Source organism: Neofelis nebulosa, chromosome 7, assembly GCF_028018385.1.
Source record: "Neofelis nebulosa isolate mNeoNeb1 chromosome 7, mNeoNeb1.pri, whole genome shotgun sequence".
NCBI classification, from domain to species: Eukaryota; Metazoa; Chordata; class Mammalia; order Carnivora; family Felidae; genus Neofelis; species Neofelis nebulosa.
Genome location: NC_080788.1, coordinates 72,440,259 through 72,450,507, shown reverse-complemented (window position 1 = coordinate 72,450,507; position 10,249 = coordinate 72,440,259). Strand labels below are relative to the sequence as shown.

General features: G+C 43.8%; 2 non-coding genes across 2 annotated transcripts; both read left to right on the top strand.

The window, feature by feature from the left end:
• The first annotated feature begins 1,074 nt into the window (after positions 1–1,074).
• Positions 1,075–1,165, top strand: TRNAY-GUA (transfer RNA tyrosine (anticodon GUA)). The gene is given in 2 exon segments: positions 1,075–1,111; positions 1,130–1,165. It is a non-coding gene; the product is annotated as a tRNA-Tyr (tRNA).
• A 1,247-nt stretch (positions 1,166–2,412) lies between these two features.
• Positions 2,413–2,498, top strand: TRNAY-GUA (transfer RNA tyrosine (anticodon GUA)). Its single transcript is given in 2 exon segments — positions 2,413–2,449; positions 2,463–2,498. It is a non-coding gene; the product is annotated as a tRNA-Tyr (tRNA).
• Positions 2,499–10,249: the final 7,751 nt, after the last annotated feature.

The following is a 10,249-nucleotide window of genomic DNA, read 5'->3' as shown; positions in this document are numbered from 1 at the left end:
GAGGACCAGAGCATGCAAAACTACAAACCCAGCCTGGCTGACCCTTTCTGCCTGGTACCACACAGAGAGAGTAGTACCGGCTCAAAGGCACTGCCCCTCACCCCGATCCTCGAAGGTGCAGATACACCTGCCGCCCACACACGCTCGAGGCAGGGGCACTTGAGTGTGGCTTGTTGTGCCTCTGGGAGACCTTCGCTGGATGGATGAGATGTCTTGGGGAGTATGGGATCTGAAACGTCTGAGAAAGACGCGGAGCTAAGGCAAAGGAGTCCAACCGGGCTCACGCCGGTGATCTCTGCCGCTCTTGTCTTCGGTGCGTCTCCGGGAATCCCACAGAACCGTGAGCTATTTCGGGGAGCAGCCGCCTCCGCCACAGGAATCCAGGTCGGGGGGCAGAGGTGGGGAGACAAGTGCCCAGAATGGCCGCGACGCCGGGGCCCCGTGGCCGTGGTCTCTAAGCCTGGCCCAGAGCCTTTCCCCATCACTTCCCAGTAAGGGTCCTCACGCCAAAAAGTGAGCCCCACTGGGGGCGCAACGCGGCAGGTGCATGGTGGGTGGGTGGCGTGGGGACGAGGCTGGGGCGCGTACTCACAACACGGGGGAGGCGAGGGCGCTGAGAGGCGTCGTTCCTTCAGGGGCCTGCACCTGAGCCTGAGGTCCTGCGGTTCGCGGCCGCCCACCCGGTGCCCATGGGGTGGGTTCTCCTTTCCCTTGCTCCGCAAGCCCTCCCCACCCGACCCATGCATCTGTTTCGCCAACGCCTCCATCTCCTCCCCCCTCCTTCTTATCCGCTTTCTGGCCCCTGACAGAGGGCCTTAGTACTCACCCCCCCCCCCACCCCCATTGTATTAAGGAACTCCGGGAGGGGAAATGACGCCACAGGTGAGGGCCCGGGTTGGGTGTCTTGAAAATCCCGGTCCCAGGACACCTGACTACCATCACGTGGAAGCGTGTGTTTGGCTCTCTTCAAAGGGACTTTCCGACCAACCCAAGACAAACTGCACCTGTGACGGACCAGTGTCTTGGCTTCGTCATTTCCAGAAAGAGCAGTGACTCAGCTCCAGTGCCGTGCACCCTTCGATAGCTCAGCTGGTAGAGCGGAGGACTGTAGACTAGACGCGATATGGACATCCTTAGGTCGCTGGTTCGATTCCGGCTCGAAGGAGGTGCCTGTCATTTTTACTGGCCCTCATGAAGGCCTCCACCGGCTAGTGTCAAAGGCCTCGCAGGAGGGACCAAAGCCAGGAAACACTTTCAGAACTCCTATACAGCTACGTGTGTGCTATCTATCCCCAGGGAACACACCTGCACCTCTTTTCCGCAGTCCGCACACCCATGGCCTGCAGTGCGCAGTCTGCTTGGTACTCCTGCCTTATCAAGGAGCCCTGACGCCAGCCCTTTTTATGCACCCGGTGCTCTAGCTCCGGGATCTGCCACCACCGTTTTTGCTAAACATAGATCCCTACCAAACAGGCACTGTCCTGGGCAAGCCCTGGAGGCTGATAAGCACACAGGCCATCACACGGGTCTTGGGCATCCTTCTTGAAAACCCACTCTCTCAACGTCTGTCTCAGTCTCCTCCTCAGCTTCCTCCTAGCTTGGTCGCCGTCTCACTTCTGTCTAGCCCAACTTCAGACTCTTGAAATTGTCTTCGGTGCGTCTCCGGGAAGCCCACAGAACTGTGAGCTATTTCGGGGAGCAGCCGTCTCCGCCACAGGAATCCGGGTCTGGGGGCAGAGGCGGGGAGACAAGTGCCCAGACTGGCCGCGACGCCGGGGCCCCATGGCCGTGGTCTCTGAGCCCGGCCCCAGAGCCTTTCCCCATCACTTCCCAGTAAGGCTCCCCGCGCAGAAAAGTGAACCCCGAGGTCCTGGGGGCGCAACGCGGCAGGTGCATGGTGTGTGGGTGGAGTGGGGACGAGGCGGGGGCGGGCACTCACAACCCGGGGGAGGCGAGGGCGCTGAGAGGCGAGATTCCTCCAAGGGGCCTCCACCTGAGCCTGAGGTCCTGCGATTCGCGGCCGCCCACCCAGCGCCCATGGGGTGGGTTCTCCTTTCCCTTGCTCCGCAAGCCCTTCCCACCCGACGCACGCAACCGTTTCGCCAACGTCCCTTCCCCTCCCCCTCTTAATGACTTTCTGGCCCCGACGGACGGCCGTAGTCCCCCCATAGTCTCCTCTCCCACTGTATTAAGGAACTCTCGGAGGCGAAAAGACGCAACAGGTGAGGGCCCCAGTCGGGAATCTTGAAAATCGCGGTCCCAGGACAGCCGGCTGCCATCACGTAGCAGCGTGTGTTTGGTTCCCTTCAAAGGCAGCTTCTGACGAATCCAAGGCCAACTGCGCCTGGGGCGGTCCAGTCTTGGCCTCGTCATTTCCAGAAAGAGCGGTGACTCAGCCCCAATGCCGTGCACCCTTCGATAGCTCAGCTGGTAGAGCGGAGGACTGTAGACGCGATGTGGACATCCTTAGGTCGCTGGTTCGATTCCGGCTCGAAGGAGGTGCCTGTCATTTTTACTGGCCCTCATGAAGGCCTCCACCAGGGGCTAGTGCTTAACGCCAAAGCCCTCCTCTGAACCTGGCAGGGTCAGGATTACAGCAAACTCACTCTCACAGTCCAAAGCCAGGAGAAGCTTTCGGGAACCCCTGCACAGCCAGGTGTATGCTGTCGGTAAGGAACACCTGCACCATCTTTCTGCAGTCCACAGACGGGTGCCTTGCAGCGCAAAACAGTCCACCCTGCTGGGGCTTTGTGGAGGAGCCCTGAGCAGCCACTTCTCACACCATCCAGGGCACTTTACACTCATGCACCCACCCCCTGTATTCTGGGCTCTGCCACGAACACCAATTTGCCCAGATGGGCAGATCCCTGCCAAAGAGGTGGCCAAATAGGTGCTGCCCAGGGCAAGCCCTGGAGGCCCCCAAGCACACAGGCCAACACAGGGGTTAGAGGACAACCTTGGCATCCTTCTTGGAGACTCACTGTTTCATTCTCTGTATCTGTGCACGGGTGTACTCTGTTCTTTCCTCTATGTTTTTGCTTCCCAATTCCAATGCTGGGTAAATATTTTGACCTACAAAGACAGAAATGGCTCATCTTCGTGCTTAGCATAGTATTTGTACAGAATTGCCCTTGGAGAACTTTCAAATAATTGCCAATTCTGGACTGCACCTTAGCTGACATTTGTAGGATGCAAATGTAATTTTGTATGTAGTTTGAAAGGGATGATTATAACTCTCAGTGGCCTATTTACGTGGGTGTCTAGATTGCTGCTCCTGACAGACACAGGTTTTATTTGTGTTGCACTTTTTGCCTCTGGAGTTTTGTGGCTTTTGTCATAAGAACAGTGATCTTTCCTACTCTGTTCACACCATTGGGCACACACAGCTGATCTACATGAAGATTTTATAACTCTTTCTCAGCAAAGAGACCTTAGGTTTGAATGTCACCATATGCAGAAATTAGCATTGTGGGATCAACGATGAAATTTCTGGCCTCTCTTTGACACCTGAGAATTCTACTTCTTTGTGCACTCAGCTAATGCTTCCACCATTACATTTAGACTTGTTTTTTCCTGTCTACTGAGAAATGTTCCCTGAGAATATGAACTGAGGCAGGTATTCATCAATAAGGGTATAGTAAGTCCTACATCCTCTTAGCTCAAGAACCTAGGTCATATTGGCTCAAAAAAGCTGTCACTCCTTAAGACTGTGTATGTTTTAGTCACAAACCCTTTAATAGGTACCTAATCTGTCCCAACTACTGTGATTGTGCCAGGGAAAGAGAGATCAAAACATAGGTCTTGCCCTAAATAGTTTAGTGTTTGTAGGGGACAGACAGATGGAAGCAGATAATTAAAATATGATGTCCTGAAAACTGTAGTAGAGGAACATAGGGCATTCCATGCAAATCTAAAACTAAAACTAACCTTGGAAAGTTTTAATTCAGGCTGGGGTAGAGGTCAGAGTCAAAAATGGGAGAGGTCTCCTGGTAGCACCAATGGCCTGGAGTCAGTTGATTTTTAGAACAGGAGACTAGATCTGTGATCAGGTGAGTTCAGTGGACACAGAACAGCTTTAGACAAATACACAGAAACCTGAAGAGTGTTGATTTTGTGTGTAACTGTATATAATATCACTAGAGCATACATACAAGTCCAGGACTAGCCAGAAATGAAGTATTGATAATCATGCATGAAATTTAACCCAATCTCATCATATCCCTTGGGTTTTAATTGCTACTCACTCCAGAAGCAAGGGGAAGATTTCTCAACATCCTGTTTGTCTTCATAGAGAAAGCACCATGGCTTTATCACTTGATCTATATGTTATTCTAGCAGAATGGCAAGAAGAAGAAAAATGGATAATGTTCATGTACTTCAACATTCGCCTCCACTCCCGTTATCACTTTCTCTGCACATACATTTTTGTTGCTGCCTGGCTTGGGTGAGCTGACAGATAAAGGCAGAAATATTTCTAATGTCGAGAGAGGAAAATCTTATGTTGAATGAAGGCTTTACTTCTTTTTCAGATTTGACTAGAATAGGGAATTGGGAAATTTCCATTCAAGATCTCTTGAGGGGTGCCTGGCTGGCTCAGTTGGCACATGCAATTCCTGATCTTGGGGTTGTGAGTTCAGACCCCACTTTGGGTGTAGAGATTACTTAAAAACAAAGTAAAATAAAAAAAAATCATTTGAAATTGTCTTCTTTCTTTCTTAAACCTCACCATCTCTTTACCACCTGGGTAGCCTTTCTCAGCAAGTACTTCCTCTAACTGGGTTCCTGATGCCTGGATCAATATAATTCTTGAATGCAGGTCACCCCCAGTGGTAACTAAATAGTTCCAAACAGGTTATAAATAAAAAATGTTTACTTTTCACTAATGGGATTAATTAGAAACCAAAGCTTTTGTCACTCTCCTCCATCTCTGCACTTGTGCTAATACCAGCAGTCAAGAAGGATGTAGTCCAAGACTGGCAAAAACAAACAAACAAACAAAATATATACATATATATGTATAAATGCATATATATGTATAAATGTATATATATGTATAAATATATATATTTATATATGACTATTTGCATGTAAAATCCATAAATGAGAAACCTAAGACCTGACCTCAAGTGGGATATGTTTTCGATCAGTGTGTAAAGGAGAGTGGAAAAATGTCGGCGTCTGTTCAAGATGGAGGACAAGGGATATCTTCCTCTCAGGTACATTTTTGCCTGCTAGTCCTATATTGCACACAGACTGAAATATCTTGGGGCATTTTGTGGCAAAGCCTCCTTATTTAAATAGTAGCTTTTAGAGGGGTGCCTGGCTGGCTCAGTTGGTAAGAGCACTGGACTCTTGATCTCAGGGCTTGTGAGTTCAAGCCCCATGTTGGGTGTGGGCCCTACTTTAAAAATGTCAGATAACGTATCAGATAAACTCAGAGCCTACTAAAATCATTGAGCACTGTCCAATAAATAAAACTCTCTGAAACAGGGGAGGGTGAGATCCTAGAAGTTGGTAGCCTTGAGAGATAATACAGTGACTCAGAATCAGAAGGCACCCTCCCCCCTCTTTTTTTTTTTTTTTTTAACCAGGCAGAAAAAGTGAATCTGAGAAGCCACACTTGAGATTAAAACATAAAAAAACAAGCAGTTTCTTCGTAGGCAGGGCTTGGTTTCCTGAGTGCTGTTCCCATCCCTGCAGCCTCACTTTCCCCCTCAGTATGTCAGATAACAGGGCAAGAATCTGGGTCACAAAAAGGGGAAATGAGTTCCTGTCCCTCTGTCCTGTAGCATGACCCACCCTCAGTGGAAGGCCAACACTGTCACAGAAGATGGCAAGTATTTCTTTTTTTACAGGTGGGCTTTTCTGCCTCTCACCTTAATATTCTAACGGGGGTGCCTGGGTGGCTCAGCCAGTTAAGCGTCTGAATTAAGTGTCCCACTTTGACTCAGGTAATGATCTCACCATTCAAATGGGTTGGAGCCCCACATCAAGCCCCGTATCACACTCCTCACTGACGGAGCAGACCCTGCTCGGGATTCTGTCTCTCTTCTTCTCTCTCTGCCCCTTCTGCACATTCAGTTCCATTCCCTCCATTCCCACCTCGGCCCAAGCTCTGTGACTGAGTCAAAATGTACCATGTTTCCTGGCTTACAAACACCAGGTGATGACAAGGTTCTCACTCTGCTTTGATCCCTCTGCCTCATCCTTTATCAAAGTCCTTCCCATTATCTCTGAATCATTTCAGGATCATCTTTTACCACAATCTTCTCCTAGCTCCTCAAGATTCAGTTTGGTTCTCCTCCTCTTTGTCTCTTTGGTACTCCTTGATTACTTTCACCTTTCCACCTATCACAACATACTGATGGTATACTTTCACATCCTCTTTAGGAGTGAGCTCCTCGAAATTTGGGGCAATGCTGTATTCATTTTGCATAGGACAGACACCCAGCATATGTGAAAATATTAACTGGCCTAAGGCATTGCAGCATCAGTTCAAGGAAGATGAGGGTTGTGAATGAATCATTACAACTCGGAGTAATAACTAGAGACCTGCTTTATTGGAAGACCAAAAAAAGCCCCATAATTTCTTCTAAGATAACAACCAGAGATGACATATCCCACGTAAAGAGCCCAGGGTTTTCTGTGATGAAAAGCGAATGAGGAAGCATCTGGGAATCACACAGTAAGATATTCAAATTAACTCTACCCCTGAGGAAATTTGAAAGTTGAAAAAAATACATGAAAATATCTGCTTGATGACATCGGAGAGATAAAACAAATTTAAGGGTTATTTAGCCAAAATATAGGAGTGATAACAACTAGAAATCTACAGTGATATTAACTAGAAACTCCCCACGTATAAGGAAATAATTCATATTATGCTGCCAATGTGAATTGTATGTCAGAAGCAAGCAAGAACATAAGAAAATTACCATGGGCCAGTTTCATTCATAAACATAGATATAAAAAATTGTAAACAGAAAATTAGCAAACCAAATAGTGATATATATAGAAATTATAACTTATCTGACAGAACTGGAGCTATTAGATAAAAGTAGGATTGATTTAACATTAGAAAAATCAATGTTCTTCACTACACTAAGATACCAAAGGAGAAAAATAGATGCAGAAAATTTGTCTAATAAAATCCAATATCTGTCATGGTAAAAATGATAAATAAACTAGGAATAGAAGTCAATTTACTTATTTTGAGGAAGTTTTTCTGCAAAAAGGAAGTCTCATTGTATCTTGTATCTCACAATATATTTAATGGTGAAATGGTGTTAGATTTCTGTTTGAGCCTGAAACACGATTAGGATGCCCACTAATCTGCTGTTTCACATTATACTGAAGGTTTTCGTTGGAAGAAATGAAAATGAAGAAATGATTGAGTAAAAAGAAAATGTGAAGAAATCTGCGAAGTAACAATACTGTGGACACCATTTGTAGGATTTAAGATCCACCAACTGAAAATCAATGAATTCCTAGGTGTCTGTCCCTCTTGGTTAGTGGGATGGCTTTTGGTGACAATAGTCTGAAACACCTTCTCTTCTTGCCTCTCTCTTCTCTCTGGTGTCTGTGGTGAGGTGTGAAGGCTCATGTGCACCATGACACACACCGCCACACCCCTCTCCCACCCTTGCAGTTAACCTCATCAGTCCTGGCCAGACATATGTGAGCACAAGTGATATAAGTGTCCTCGTATGCCAACCCTGTGCTCTCCTCCTCATCCTTGGTGACTGTGCAGACCTTATATTGAGGAGCCTGGATCTCCAAGCCACTGCTGCAGCCCACAAGACTGTGAAATGAGTGAGAAATAAATCTTCACTGCATAAAGCCAAAGAAAAAAATCTACAGGTGTATTACTAGAAATAATAAGCAATAGTCAAAGATTACTTACATTCTTCTATGCCATAATCAACTAGTTAGAATGTTAAATTTAAAAAGATTACCTTTATAATAGCATCAAACATTGAAATACCTAGAAACACATCTTTTAAAATGTGCAAAAATCTCCAGGCACAAAATGCAAAATATTATTGGAGAATTAAGGGAAAGCTACACAAAGGGAAAGACAGCCCCTGTTTTTTTCCTGTACTGGAAAACTCAATACTATAAAAATGTCAAATCTTAAAGTAATCTATGATCTTAAAATCCAATAAAAATTCCACACTTAGGCAGTGCAACTTGACAATTCTAAAGTATATATGGGCATGCAAAGGGCCAAAACTAGTTTAATAGACTCTTGGAGAAAAACAAATAGAGAAGACTTGCTGTATCAGAAAGTAGTCATAATTATTATGAAGACACAATTTAGTCAGAGTGGTAGTGATATAGGATAGGCAAATATACCAATGGAACAGTACAGTTTAGAAAAATAGACGAATGGTTGGTCGCTGATTTATGACAAAGATTAGTGAGAGAGGGGAGGGAACAGACTTTTCAATAAATGGTGATGGATCATTCACCTAACATAATGGGGGAAATGAATCTTGATTTATTAAAGCACACATCACATGTAAAATGATAAATGATAAACCCAATTGTGAAGTGTAAAATAGTAAAGCTTATTTTAAAAAACATAAGAGAATGTCTTGATGACCTTGAGACAGGCAAATATTTCTTAAACAAGACCTATAAAAACAAATATAAAGAGATAAATATGATAAATTGGGCTACATTAGAAGTAAAAACTCATTTAAAAAATTCCACTGAAAAAAATAAAAAAAAACAAAAAACAAAAAATTCCATTGAGTGAACAGTCCTGCACAGAGTGGAGAATGTATTTGTGTATACAACAAAGGATTTACATCCCAAATATGTGAAGAATGCCTACAAATTTATAAGGAAAACAATTGATAACCCATCCCAAATGCTTTTTCTTTCATCAGTTTTTAAAGCAATGTAATTCCTGAAATAATATTTTGATGACCTTTTATTCTATTAGAAAAAATAGATTCTCCTAAAACTTCACAAACAATGTATCTATGTTCCAAAGGTTTTAAATATAACATTTTAAAAGCCTTAAATTTTTCTTTGAGGTTTTATGTAAAACATTTACTTTCTTCAGGAAAATAACTTTTAATATCTAAAGAAAAATATATTAAACTCAATCATTTTTTTTATTAAAAATGTTTTTGTAACACTTTTATTTATTTTTGAGAGACAGAGCATGAAAGGGGGGAGGGGCAAAGAGAGAGAGGTAGACACAGAATCCAAAGCAGGCTCCAGGCTCTGACAGAACAGATCCTGATGCAGGGCTTGAACCCATGAACAGTGAGATGATGACCTGAGCCAAAGTTAGATGGCTAACCAATTGAGCCACCCAAGCATCCCTAAAGTTAACTATTTTTAAAAATGGATGAATGCTCGTACAAAAATAAAAGTGGTTTTATCACCTTTTTCCTAAAGAGAAACACAAACTATTTCACTATCTTTAACAAACTCTCAAATTACAGCTGTTTAAAAACTTGAAATTACGTGAATCAAAATTTTCAACTATTATGGAGCCAAAGGTGTTCAGATTTCACCTATTAAAGAACTATCTTATAGTTTTAAATAGCTCAAAAGCCAATAACAAGCAAGTGACATTGTTTCTAGATAGTCAAAAATCAGAAGGAATTGCATGGTTTGAAGGGTATTTTAAGTTATATGAGATCATTGATATCCCATACATAATTCAAGTATGATATTCTAAAGATAGGCAATTAAAAAATAAATATCACTTTACAACCCAATACATGACAGTAAAGTCTGGAAACTTAGTTTTTCCTCCACCGTTAATTTATGTTGTTAGATATTGGAGCCTTAAGAATCTCTTAAAAAGTCATTAGACTACTTTTTAGAGCAGTTTTAGGTTTACGGAAAAATTGCAAGAAATTACAAGTCACCATACTCCTCATGTTTCCCCTATTATTAAAATGTTGCATTAATGTAATACATTTGTTATAATCGATGAACCAATATTGATACATTGATATATAACTAAAGTCTATAGACATTACTCTTTGTGTTGTATAGATTTGAGGAACGCATAATTTCATGTATCCATCATTACAGTAACATACAGTGTAGTTCTTCTGCCCCCCAAATGCCTTGTGCCCCACTTATTCATCCCTCCCTTGTAAACCTCTGACTTTTTTTTTCTTTAAGATTTTTAAGTAATCTACATACCCAACATGGGGTTTGAACTCACAACCTTGAGATCAAGTGTCACATGCTCTACTGACTGAGCCAGCCAGGAACC